Here is a 14,750-nt window from a genome sequence, read left to right on the forward strand (position 1 = left end):
CCATTTACCTTTTCCATGGCTCAGAATGGATCACAAACATAGACAGCTACTCATAGTTTAAAGCAAAGTTAATTTGCATTGTGACTCATCTCCTGATGTGTACACATGTAGGCTGTTATTTCTGATGAAATATTGGATTTGTAGCATAAAGATCAGCAAATGCTGCTTGTTTAATTTATCGATAATCATAAAAATTGCTGTGAAAAGGGGGCAAGGTGTCCCTTACTTGAGAAAAAATATTTCTTTCTCTAAATTGTTTGCTCCCTCATTTTTTTATTCCTTTCAGTCATGTGGAATCAGATATGAAGTATTATCTCAAACAGATGTCTTTTACTCATACATACCTAATTGGAATCAAACAAGTGATTAATTTTTTTGCTTAAGTTAAGATGAATGTCTAATTTTAAGTATCTTTGACCTACTTTTCATAAAAATTGGATGAAGTAATTTTGCTCACAACAATAATGATGCAATTTTGATAGCAGATATTTTTTAATCAATGTTACAATCAAGGGAAATCATTATTTTTCTGGGCCCTGGCTGCATACTTCTCTTACATGATATACTAAGATAACAATATACCTTATGGGCGCATAAATTATACATATTGATCTGTAATGCTTATTTATGAATATATATCAATATGAAGATTTATGTTTTCCTCAGCAGCCACACTAAGAACCGATCGCACAGTCTCGAATCTTGCCACTGGACTAAAAGTTTCTTCGTAGTCAATACCTAGGCGTTGAGTACAACCTTTCGCTACCAAACGTGCTTTGTAGCACTGGACTGCCCCATTGGCTGGATGGCTTTTCACTCGAAAAACCCACCGATCATTGATGACCTTTTTTCCATTCGGTAAATCAACTAGAGTCCACACTTCATTCTCTTTCAGGGAGTTCATCTCATCTTCCATGGCACTCTTCCACAAGTCTCCATCTTCTGAATTTATCGCTTCACTAAAAGATGATGGAGATGATAACTCTGCTACCATGACATAGTCCTTCAGATATGCAGGCTGCTTTACTTGCCTTTTGGGATGCAGCTGGGACATCTCTTCACCTACAGATGGTGCTTCCTCTACTTCTGAATCGTCCATGGATTCAAGATCTCCATCCTCCTGAATATTGTGTGGTTCAGTGTTATTCTCATCCACATTTCTCTTCTCAGGATGATTACTGATTCTAAACTCTGACTTATTGGGCAAAACTTGTAGTGGTTTAAACAAAACATCTCGGCTCATTATTACTCTTTTTGAGTTTGGCAGCCAGCACCTATATCCATCCCTTCCATCGCAGTATCCTACAAATCTGGCATAAGTTGATTTCTTGTCCCACTTCCTCCGGTGTTGCTTGGGAACATGTACGTAGCATTCTGCACCAAGCACTTTCAAGTGCTCTACATTAACAGGACCTCTTTTCAGCCATACTTCCAGAGGGGATTTTCCATCTACATTTGAAGGACCATTCAAAGGTAGATTCAAGGACCTTTGATGATTCAAGACAAAGCATGCTCTATTCACTGCTTCTGCCCATATTCCTTTAGGAAGATTCTGTGCATGCAACATAGATCTTGCACTCTCCACTGGAGTTCTATTTTCACATTCTGCCACTCCATTCTGTTCTGGAGTGTAGGGAATGGACATCCGTATCTTAATGTATGTATGTAAGGATTTTTCTAACATGTGCATTGTTAAAGTCAAGCCCACCATCACTCATAAAAGTTTTTACCTTGTTACCTTCATTGTCCGCCTCATTCAAAAATATTTCAAGGTAATGAGGAACCATATCTTTTGTCTTCAAAAAGAATACTCGGTGGTAACTGGAAAAATCATCCTTCAACAGTAAGAAGTACCTATTTCCTCCAAACGATGTGGTCTCCTATCGGCCCACAGAGATCAGCGTGGATGATCTCACCAACGGTATCAGGTCTGCAGTCTCTATCACGGTGCTGCTTTCCCATCACACATCCAACGCATAAATCTTCTTCTGATTGAACTTCAATACCCCTACTTTTCAGTACCTTGTTCACGCGCTGTTTACTTTGATGACAGAGCCTTTCATGCCATAATTGAAGACTAGCATCGACTGCTGTGACGTTGACTTCAGTAGAGTCCTTTGGACGTTGGACAGTCATTTTTAATTCATACAACCCAGTCTCCGTCTTCACTCCCACAAGTTTCATTAGCCCATTTCTTTTGAAGATGCACTTTCTCGCATCCGCATTAAACTGAAATCCCTTTTCTACAGTCCTTCCTACAGAGAGTAAATTCCGTCCCAATTCTGGAACATACCAAACGTCTCTAATATCACATGAAACAAGGTATTGACACCTTCACACACAGCCATGTGCCTTAATTACTTCACCATTTCCTACCGTGATATTCACAGGCTTAGTCAAAGGAGTGTAGTCCATGAAGTAACTCTTATTATTAGACATATGCTGAGAGGCACCAGTGTCTGCAAGCCATGCTTCTCTAGGCACATTATTACCCTCAACTAAGAAAGATAAAAAACTTGCACCCTTGCCTGAAAATGTTTGTTCCTTTTTTTCCCTTGTTCAGGGCACTTGTTTGCTAGATGACCACGCTGATGGCATTTAAAACATTTCCTAGTCCCTTCTTTACCTTTCTTCGATTCTGCTTTCACAGCAAAAGCAGATGAGTCAATTTCCTTTTCGGGAAACCTCATCTCAATTAATTGAAGTCTCTCATTCAGAAGATTGATAGAACGATCAGGAATGGGTACTCTCTCCCACACACTTTTAAATTCAAAGTATTCCCTGGGCAAAGTCAACATAATTCTGCTCATCAAGAGCAATTCAGGGAGCACAGCATCGATCAGTCGATTCAGCTCGTCATTCAGGTCCGTGAAGTCCTTCTGGAGACGAGCAACGTACGCTGCGATGTCTTCAGATTCCTTTTTCTCCAACGAGAAAAATTTCTCCATTAACCGATCCACTCTTTGGCCCAAACTTTGCTCATATACTGACAGCAGCTTCTTCCAAATTTCTTCAGCAGTTGCACATGTCGCGGTCAATTCAACATCAGCATCACCCATGCTACTCACGAGTATAATCTGCGCCAGAGAGTTGGCTTTTTCATACTCTCGCACAGCAAGTCTATGCGCAGCAATTTCACCTTCAGATGCAGTCGCGGCTAGCATACCAGGATGTCTACCTCCGTGAACTACATCGGCTACTTCGTGATGCTTCAAGAATAATTCTATTCGCCGTTTCCATCTACTCCAATTTTCCGCACCCTCAGCTTTTCAACATTGGCTCGGAAATCCATTTTCTAGTCCGATTGGAACATAGAACCGAAGAACAACTCGCCAAAACTAAAGTTTTTCACAAAAATAACGTTCTGTCACTAAAACTGACCGCACATTTCTGGTGATCAAGCAGTCTGGGCCCATAACCTGTTGAAATTATCGACTGCCAGATAGTGATAACGTTTTTTAATATTAAACACAAATACAATGAGAACTTCTTCTCACGAAACAGAATTGACTACTGCTGCGCACATGGTGTGAATTGCACACCACACTACAACCAAAAATCGATATATCGATAGTGTCTTGTCAAACTATCGATTGTAGTTAGTTTGCTTTTCAATAGATAGGTTTTAACTTCAGCGTACTTCAAAAGACTAATTCAAAGCATTTAACCCTCTGTTAAATAACATTTGGTGCTTATTACCCAGATATATGGTCTATTTCTCGCGGCTGAGCTTAAAGCCACCGAGTGCGTCCACCGGGTTGCGGATGGTGGGTTGACCTTTAGATATAGAGGTTAGCTACGAGATAAGCGAGTTCTCTCGTCGAATAAGCAGTCATGGACAAAAAGCGGCGGTATTCTGAGGGGGTTTTGGGCTACCCTTGGGTAAGGTAGACCATTTAAAAGATACCAAAACCTGTGAAGATACCTTGACTTGGCGACTGGGGGCCGCCAACAATTATGCCTCTCATCACCCGGGGGAGAGGGCAGCAGCTCTTCTTCACATGTGCAAAGGTGGAGACCATACTGGTCGGTACAGCGACACACATTCCACTACGGGCGTGGTAACATTTACTTTAACGGCTGTAGTACTGCGATGTGGAAGGCAAGGGGAAACCACCACATTATCATCCCGAGGAGTCACAGCTACTCCACTCAATTTATATAATGACATGATGGAATTCTTTCAGTTAAAATATTCCGGAGGTAAACTAGTCTCCCATTCGGATCTCCAGGCGGGGACTACTCGAGAGGGTACATCGGTCAAACGAGATAGAATGTTACGGAGAGGAACATGGAACGTCAGATCACTTCGTACCTGCGGTAAGCTAGAGAACTTGAAGGTGGAGATGCGAAGAATGAACCTCGATGTATTAGGCATCAGCGAAATGAAGTGGCCCCAGGAAGGAGACTTTTGGAGTAGAAGCTACAGAATAATACACACGGGATCGCTAAATGGTAATGTTGGAGTAGGCATAGTGCTTAGAAAGAGCGCCGGGATGCGTGTTAAAAGCTACCTGCAGTTAATGAAAGGATAGTAATGGTGAAGATAGATACTAAACCCGTAGCTACTGTAGTGGTACAGGTTTACATGCCTACGTCAGATTATGAAGACGAAGAAGTAGAAGATGTCTACCAAGATATAGCGGAAGTTATCAAGCAGGTAAGAGGGGAAGAAAATCTTATTATTTTAGGTGACTGGAATGCCGTCGTCGGCAAAGGTCAAGACGGAATAATAACTGGGAAATATGGGTTGGGTAACCGAAATGAAAGAGGAGAAAGGCTACTTGAATTCTGCACGGAGCACAGGCTAGTGGTTGCCAACACTTTATTCAAAAATCCCCTGCGAAGAAGATACTCGTGGAAGATGCCAGGAGACCGTAGAAGATTCCAAATCGACTACATTCTAGTGAAACAAAGATTCAGGAACCAGGTGAAGGACTGCAAAAGTTATCCAGGGGCAGATATCGATAGTGACCATAATTTAGTTATGAAATGCCACCTTAAATTTGAAAAGTTGAAGAAAGCCATGAAAAACATGTGGCAGGTTAAAAAATTGAGGGAGGTTCAGCATCAACTGGCTTTTAAAGAGGCTGTAGAAAATAAAATAGGGGAGGATACGACTATACCTTATTCCCGAACTGAAGGCGGCTGGGTGGAAAATACAAAGTAGCCAATGGGAAGCGCTACCCCTTCTACCTCTCCGTTCCCCTCCATCCCCTTCCCTTTTCCACTCCGCTCCCCTCCATCCTGCCGACCGGCGTTGCCAGCCTTGGGAGTAACGGTACTTTCGGGGGCAGCAGAACGAGCGCTCGGCGATCTCCAAAGATTCGGCTTGGCAACACTGCCAGCTGGAGAGCGATGTGCACTGAACGGAGTTCGGAAAGAGACTGCGGGCTCTTGCACACTTTCTCCTGTCACTCTTCTGTGATTGGCTAGAAGAGTGGGTGGGTTGCGAGCACGCTCAAGGTCAGCCGCCTTCAGTTCGGGAATAAGGTATAACAAACCAATGGAAGAGAGTTGGAAAACTATTAGAAGTGGTCTGCAGGCGGCAGCTGAGGAAGTTCTTGGTAAAAGAAGAGTTGTTATGAAAAAACCATGGATCACGCAGGAAGTATTAGATCTCATTGAAGAAAGAAGAAAATTAGAGATGGGTCGAATAGTAGATTTCTCGAATTCGAATATCGAATTCGAATATTAAATCATTGCTCGAATATTCGAATACCTCGAATTTCGAATACCTCGAATACTAAATGATGAATGCTGATATATTTGACTCGGTTGCCTATGCAGCAGGCAACACAAGATTTTGGGGAGTAATTTTGATTTCCTTTAAATGATTCGAACAGGAATTTAGCTGATTAATGGATATTTTAATTTTATGGAAACAATTGGGCATATAATTAATTCAACTAACATCGCTTTACCCTCACTCCTGCTGCCAAGTGCTAGCTGACAATCTGAGGCATTTTGCAAAATACAAGCTCTTTTCCTCCGGATTTTCTTCAATTATTTTGTTAGTTATTATTATTAGTCCATCTTTGGGAGTTCTCATGAGAAAAGAAGATGAATTGGAATTGCTATCAGGGAGAAACCAAATATTCTGAGAAAATATCCCTTTGTCTGGGACTGTAACAAATAAAGATTTATAGCACCACTCATAAATTGTGAATTGATATATGTTTTCGGAAAAAAATACGGCATCAACTCCCGAGAAGCTCTGCTGCTCATATCGAGTTTCGCCAGAATGCTAAGTCTCCGTCGTATTTTGACTTTTATTTCTTTGCGTAAAATGCTTAAATAAACTCAGAAATACGTCGTGTTTGGTCCTATTCTTTTTGAAATTACGCGCACATTACTAATATTTCAATTCAATAAAGGTGTAACATCAATTGACGAAAGTCATTCTTAGACACCTTTTGTGCTAATAGATGAATCATGCAGCGGTTGACCTCCACGGAAATGGGGAACTTCGAAGCTGGTATAGTGCGTTCCACATTTAGTTGACAGTACGGGCCTTATGGATAACAGTGTTGCCAAGCTTCCGCTCCGCCGGCAGGCATCCTAACAGTGTATGCAACCACACATAATATGGCGCCAAAACGGTTTAGTTCAAAAAGGAGTTAGGGATCGCACGAAAGACTGCGTAAATTAAGGAATTTTTTAGCGTATATTACAATACCTTTGCTGCAGTATAAAAGGAAAAGTCTTTTGTTATTTCATGTACGTACTTATTCAATGCACAAACTGAATAATGAATAATCTTTAATGTAAAAACTAACAATAAATTGAAGGATAATAAAAATTATAGCCGCTCCTGAATGAGGCAAAATTTCTATTCCTTCCATATTATGCAATATGTTTTGGCTCTAGCTAGTATTACATGAAAGGCGACGTTGTATAAGACATCATCAATCTTTAATTTTTTTAAATTTTCCCGTACTTGGTTTATTGTAAATTAAAGATCTCTTTTCAAGCTGACATCTTCAAAGCTAATTTCCTTAATGTTCTCTTTCCTTCACCTTGTAGTAGGCAAGGATTCCAATTTCCTTGAGTAATAAGAGGCATTATCTACCACTATAATTGATCCTTCGGGTAAGTTTGCAAGAAGTGAGTGCTCAAACCATCTCTCGTAACACTCGCCACCCACTTCTTCATGCTCATCCATTGAGTTCTTTTTGTACAGAAACACATGCGATGCTCCTTTTATGAACCCATTTTCCGTTCCTGCGTGTATAATTGCAAATCGTCCTCCTCGGGAAGTGGGGGCCAAGCCCAGTATTTAGTCCGGCAAGGAAAGCTTGACGCGGATTTTCTAATTGTTTGTTTCGCAAACTAATGTTCACTATTTGTCCAAAATTAATCCAACTTTCGCCTGTAAATACACTCGTCCTGTGTTCGCGACGATATTTTTTTTAGCTACCTTAGATATTTAATTGTCCCACCAACTAATAATATCATCCCTTTCGATATGGATGATTCTTTTCCCCCTGCGTTCGTACACGAAGCCTATGTCCAAAAGAAGACGATATAGTGTTGTCCTTTTGTAATCTGGGAGAATAATATCCATATTCACTGGGTTTCAGATGGATTTTAAAGTCGGAAGAATAATTTTCACGAAGGATTCATGTACCTTCCTTCTAATTCCCGATCTCACCAAACCGTCGGAAATCACTGCCCTCGAATTTTTGTAAGACTGTCTAATTTCTTTAGTTTTTGAAGGAGTTAGCAATGGACCACGGGAGCTTTCCTTTTTCACTCTGTAAATAGTGAACTCCTAGCACCCAGTAGCCTTCGAAGCTTCTCGACAGGCCTCACTAATGCTGAGAGATTTCCTTGTGTACGAGAAGACTTTGAGCACCAATCGTCTTTCGCGGCTTATGAGCTTCTCACCTTTTCTCCTCTTCTTTGCATCGGACATATTGATTGGGCGTGTTACAGCAAAGATAAGTGTAAAACACACTTCACAATTCTCAAGGTCAATACACCACACAACACACTTGTTCACTCCAAAAAAATGCAATGACAAACTGAACACCTTCGTAAATTCTTCCCTCGGCCCCTTCGGCCTGGGTCGCTTTTGGGGCAGGTTTTATGGTACCCTATGAAAGGAACTCAGAAAAAACCCAAGCCCCCTTTTGTAAATGCGTGCACTGGATGGGGTAGTGTTTGGTACAGATTATGAGATATTCATTTTCTTGGTTTCCCCGATGTGACCTAAACACCAAAGGCGAAAGAGTCTTACTTCCAAGCCGCTTGCTTACTTTCGTGTATCAATGTATTCAGATAAAAACACTGCTGTTACGACGTATGAGTAGGTATTCTCTGTTTAGGATATCAAACGAATACATAAATACATTTCATAGTATGCATTGACAAAAAACTCCTTTTCCGCCCGAGAATTTTCCCTCTGCGCGCAAGAAAAAGCAAGAAGCCCGCCCAGCGGCACCGTAATATTTTTTCTTAAGATAAAAACCTTGTAACTCGCTTCAGAATTGATGTAAGTTAATGATTTTTTCACCAAAAATAACCTTGTAGTGTTCTTCACATTTGGTACGCAGCATATAGGGACCTACGACGTAAGAAACGTAAGTTAGTAAGCGACTACTTTTTACCTCGCAAAAATCAAAATTTTCTTGTCCTAAAGTGTGTTACGTCGGCATAACAACATTAAAACTCAATATTTGTACAATTGGTGAAGACCCTCAAGCAGAAAATAGTGTGAAGAATATTTTTCAAAAAAATTCAATTCAATACAGACAACGGTCAGGCAGAAATTGCGAGAAGAAGATAAAGTAAAAAAATACACGTTTCTGACGGAAATTTACGGAAATGTTTTTTATAGCCTTTGTTATAATTTTTATCGAAAAACTATTGGCGCCAATGAATGCAGCACCTTTTTCTACATTAGAATAAAATTTTAAATCAGTGCATAACGCAACTTTAATTTTCGTGCTGTTGTTGACAACCTGTGCCTTATGGAGATTAACATGGGAAACGATTCTCCATAAGAGCCCATACTGTCAACTAAATGTGGAACGCTCTATAGGAAAAAAAAGGTCAGTGGGGGAGAAAAGGGTGGGGCCCGAAAGACGTTTCTATTGTTCTCGTGTAACTTGGTATTTTTTCGAAGCTAAGGTCTTCGTAATATGATCCCTGCGCTAGCTGTGACCTTTTTTTTTATTTCGAAGAAGAGGAAAGCCTCAGAGGGGGGGCTAGCGCTGAATGGAGAGTGATACCGGATCTAGGGAAATGCGCTAATGTAAGTATCCCACGTTACTCACACAGCTGTTGACCTCCAGAAATGGGGAACTTCGAAGCAGGTAGCCAGAAAAAGGTCAGTGGGTGAGAAAAGGGGGAGGGCGTGAAACACGTTTTTATTGTTCTCGTAACTCGATATTTTTTTCGAAGCAGGGGTCTTCGTAATGCGATCCCTGCGCGATCTGGGACCTTTTGTTTGATTTCGGAGAAGAGGAAAGCGTCAGAGTGGGTGAGGCAAGTGCTGAATGGAGGGGGATAGCGGATCGTGGGAAATGACCTAAGGTTGCTATCCCACGGCACTGAGGTTCTCCTGGTGGGGGGAATCGGGGATTTTCGGATTTTTTCACCCGACCATTTTCGGTTCCCCTCGTCGAACTCTTTTCACCGCTAAAATCCACGAATTTGATGTAATTCGTCAACTTGCGTAAAACGGCGCTGCGAGAACTAAACGACTAGAGTTCTCTTCATTTTTCCGAGTCAACTACCAACGACGTGCGTGCGACAGTGTATGACGCGAAATTCAAAGTATTCGAGGTATTCGAGGCGGTACTTTTCGCATAACTATTCGAAACCTCGAATATCGAATACTTTCTAATATTCGAGGTATTCGAGTATTCGCGGATACTATTCGCACATCTCTAAAGAAAATACAAGGCTGCGAAAACAGAGGAAGGACATAATCGTTACAAGAGAATAAGGAATGAAATATGTCGTAAAGCGCGGAAGGCTAGAGAAACGTGGATGAAAAGCATATGCGAAGACGTGCAAAACAATCTTAAACAAGGAAAAGTAGAGGCCGCTTATAGGATAGTGAGGAACCACTTTAAGGAAGATGTAACACCCTAAGGGACAAAAACGGAGAACTATTGATTGAAAACGAAGAAAAAAGGAAGAGATGGAGGGAATATCTGGAAGATTTGTACAAAGGAAGTCGCCTCAGAACGAATGCTATCGAAAACAAGAGGGAAGTGGATACCGATGACATGGGAGCCCCAATTTTAAGATCGGAATTTGATGCGGCTGTAAGAGACCTCAGGATTAATAAAGCGTCTGGCATCGATGACATTCCTGCAGAGCTAATTAAAAATTCAGGAGAGAAGACGTTGAACCAGCTATACAAAATCATTAGTGAAATGTATACGATAGGTGAGATACCAAAGGATTTCGAGAGGAACATTATAATCCCTATTCCTAAGAAGAAAAGAGCGGAGAAGTGCGAAGATTTTAGGACCATAAGCCTTACTACACATGCGTCAAAGATACTGACAAGGATCATCTATAGAAGAATAGAACGAAAAGCAGAAAAGTACTTGGATGAGGACCAATTTGGATTCAGAAAAAACAAAGGCACAAGGGAAGCAATATTGGCCCTAAGACTGCTCATAGAGAAGAGAATGGAAAAGAACAAGCCAACATTCGTTGCGTTTGTGGACTTAGAGAAAGCATTTGACAACGTGGATTGGAGCACAATGCTTGGAATCCTAAAGGAAATAGGGGTTCTTTATAATGACAGAAGAATCATCCACAGTTTATACAAAAACCAAGTAGCAGTAATAAAATCAGGGCCCAGCTGTGAAGAAGCAAGAATTAAGAAAGGAGTGCGACAAGGCTGTACATTGTCGCCCGTAATTTTCAATGTTTACGTTGAGAAAGCCATTAATGAAATCAAAGAAAAGGAATTGGGAGTGAATATCCATGGAGAAAAAATTAGCATGCTAAGATTTGCTGATGACATAGCCGTTATAGCAGAAACAGAGAAGGATTTGAAAAATATTCTGGCTAATATGGGTAGGGTAATGAGTAGATATCAACTGATAATAAGCACGAAGAAAACCAAGATCTTAGTGTGCAGCAGAAGAGAAGAAGTCAAGACCAACATTAAAATAGGGAGGCAAAAACTGATAGAGGTGGATGAATTCTGCTATTTGAGAAGCAAGATAACTAGTGACGGGAGAAGCAAGAAAGAAATTATCAGCAGAATAGCCCAGGCGAAGAGAGCATTCCACCAAAAGAGAGACCTGCTTACAGCGGGAAACTTAAATATGGAAGTAAAGAAACAATTCATAAGAACCTACATCTGGAGTATGCTCCTATACGGAAGTGAGGCATGGACAATGACCGCAGCGGAGAAAGCAAGGATAGAGGGCCTTTTGAAATTCCCTCCTGTCGTGCGGGTAGGCTAACATCTGCTATCTCAGGGGTTCTTAATGCATTGCCGGCAGTTGACGATTTTTCAAACCAGTCTAAAAACAACTATTGGGTCACCCAGGCCCTTTTGTCGCTCATCGAAATGACAGGCAAATGCTACTTTGAATGCCATTTCATAGCTAGCGGAGTTTATGAATGATAAATCATTTTAATTTGAAGTCCTCGGAGTCATTAGCAGCTACGTGAAACAGTCTTTAAACGCCTTGAAACCTGACCCAGGTTTTCCTTCCCTGAAAATGAATGAACGAGAATGCATTCTTTTCCAAAAGAATACCGTCTCGTCAACACTAAAAACTAGTTGAGGGGGAAAGGAGCCATTTTCAATCACAGCTTGGAGTTCATCAGAAAATGTTGTGGTGACTGCGCTATCAACACTTGCAGATTCACCTGATATCGCCGCACTGAAAATACCTGCTTGCCGTTTAAATTCTGGAACCAACCGGAGCTTTCACTAAATGTCTCGGAGCGATTACCACTCTCGTCTTTTTGTACTGATTCACTATGAACTTTCCGTATGTGTTGACCGCTTGGTTGAAGATGGTGCGGCTGAGGTCGCTGATGTTTTAACTTCGTCTTTATTCAGAATAAGGCATCGTGCGTTTAAACTTCCGCACAATATCGCTTTGACGTTCTCCATTTTCAAAGCAATTGACCTATATCAATTTCTCTTCTAGGTTTATGGTTTTTCTTGATAAATTCTTGATTTTTCTACCCGCATTCCTATTTTTTGCCATTTTCTCTTGGTTTTTACTCTGCATGGCTCTGTCGAAATCACCTTCTACTGCTGAACTGTGTTCTTGAGACGCAGAGGGCCTACGACTGCGGGGAGGGAACGAAGCTGTTGTGTTTGAGACCCTATAGGGGACCCTCTTATATGTTGGTGCTCTTCATGCGCAACTCGGCCACCGCTCCATTTCTCCCCCGTGAATACCGATGACCTTGAAGGCTTAAGCGTAGACCCTCTACCTGGAAGTCAATCGTCCGATAACCTATGACGGCAAAAATTACGTCTCAACCAGTATTGCTTAAAAAAACTCATTTCCACTAGCCCCACGCTTAATTAATGATCTAAATTAACTCATTCTGTTAAGGAGGCGAGATAAATTACTTCGGTAGGTCGGCTATCTGGACCCAATGACGAGTAATACTTTTGGCCATTGCATAGCAATGGAATTCGATTATTATATAAACAAAAAAGAAGATTTGAGGCAAGCAATAATAATAATATGCGTAAAATGATAGAAATTTCGTGTGTACTTAGCGCAAGTTCATGTTTTATCACGAGAGCATTTAAGATTTTTGATTAGACTACACTGCGTTGCAATGTTTCCCCGAGGAACGAATTTGCACTATATCGAAATTGTGCTAATCGAAATTGCGCTATACGAGACATGGGTGTATAATAAGAATGTGCGTATACAATAATACATCCATGTCTCGTATAGCGCAAGGGGTCTTCCTTGGGGTCTTTGCGCTGTACGAATTTACGTTATACGAGAGCGTTTTAACGTTGGGAAGATAGGGATGCGTTCCTGGTAGCATAGGTGTTGGGTATTGAATAACCTCTAAACCATATATTTTTCCCCATTCCTATAAATAGCCTTAGAAAACCTTATTTATACAAATTTTCATATTTTAAAATATCTTTAAAGATGGTAGGCACGCATTTGAAGACTTTTATTCATTAAAATTTGTACGTGCTTTTGAAATTCCCTCCTTGGGGTGAGGACCATTTTTATTTTGGAAATAGCACTTTTACACTCTGCTTGGCATTTCTCTCTTGGCAGAGTGTAAAAGTGCTATTTCCAAAATAAAAATGGTCCTCACCCCAAGTGAAAAGTGGAATGTAACAGAGATGAATCACACTGCCCCCAGATTTTATGGCATGCCCAAAGTGCACAAACCTTCCATTCCCATCCGCCCGGTGGTCTCAGGCATAGGCTCCCCAGTGCATTCCCTATCCAAAGTGGTGAAGTGCAAATTCCTTGGAACATTCCAATTTCCTTGCAAAACACACTATTAAGAATTCCATAGAATTGACAACATTCTTATCAAAAATAACACCGCCTAAAAATTCTATGCTAGTTTCCTTTGACGTGGTGAACTTATTCACGAGTGTTCCAAGAGATGAAGCAGTGCTCCTGGCCAAGGAAGTGCTACACGAAGCTAAAACGCCACAACTCATTTGCGACGAAATAATATCTTTATTGAAAGTGTGTACAAATCAAAATTATTTCATGTTTAACGGAAACTTCTACCTACAAAGAGACGGTTTAGCTATGGGCTCCCCATTGTCACCTCTGCTATCCGAAATATTTGTGAACAATTTAGAAAAGAAACTTTTCAATAGTGACCACCCCCTCCTAAAGAATGTTCATTATTGGTTCCGCTATGTAGATGACATACTTTGTTTATGGACGGGAACGAAGAGGCAACTAAGAAATTTTTTACACCTTATCAATGCTTTAAATTCAAATATCAAGTTCACTATGGAGTTACAAGAGGGCAGCACTCTAAATTATTTAGATCTAAATATTTCCATTAAAGACGGCGAGCTTAAGTTCTCCATTTACCGAAAGTCTACTCATACAGACCAAGTCATCCACGCAACTTCCAAGCATGCCATAACCCAAAAATTGTCAGCCTTTCATTGCATGCTGCATAGAGCTTTGTCGATCCCTGTAGAGCCCTCAGATCTCCTTTCAGAAATTACCACCATCAAAAAAATCGCGATAGCCAATGGTTACACCGAAAAATTGATCAACGATTTGTTTGAAAGCAAAAAGAGAAAATTCTTACTCAGAGTTATTTACTCTACTACCCCCACGGATCAACAGTCATGGCGACGCATAAAATATTTAGGCCAACCTTCTATTAAATTGGAAAAATTACTCAAAGTAATCAACATAAAACCGGCCTTTTACAATAATTCTAACCTGAAGAGCATACTACCTTCTGTCAAGGACCCCACTGACTCAGCCCTCAAGAGCGGGGTCTACCAATTAAGGTGTGGTGATTGTGACTCCAAATACATAGGACAAACAGGAAGAAGTCTGACCGTACGAGCGGAGGAACACCGGCGCGATTACTACAACAACACTGGGATGTCCCAATTCGCTACCCATCTTCGGGAGGAAGGCCACCAAGCGGATTTTACCCCGGAATTGCTTCACCGAGACAAAAAAGGAACACAGCTGGACATCAGAGAACAGTTGGAAATTTTAAAAATTGTAAAGAGGAAAGAACCCATTGCTAATGACCACCTTTTCCCTTTCCACTCCCCC

General features: G+C 41.0%; 1 protein-coding gene across 1 annotated transcript in view; it reads left to right on the plus strand.

Annotated features, from left to right (window-relative positions):
- Window positions 1-14,750, plus strand: part of LOC124155319 (ADP-ribose glycohydrolase ARH3-like) — a 56,645-nt gene that overhangs the window by 6,890 nt on the left and 35,005 nt on the right. The window lies entirely within an intron of this gene.

Source organism: Ischnura elegans, chromosome 3 (assembly GCF_921293095.1).
Source record: "Ischnura elegans chromosome 3, ioIscEleg1.1, whole genome shotgun sequence".
Taxonomy (NCBI): domain Eukaryota; kingdom Metazoa; phylum Arthropoda; class Insecta; order Odonata; family Coenagrionidae; genus Ischnura; species Ischnura elegans.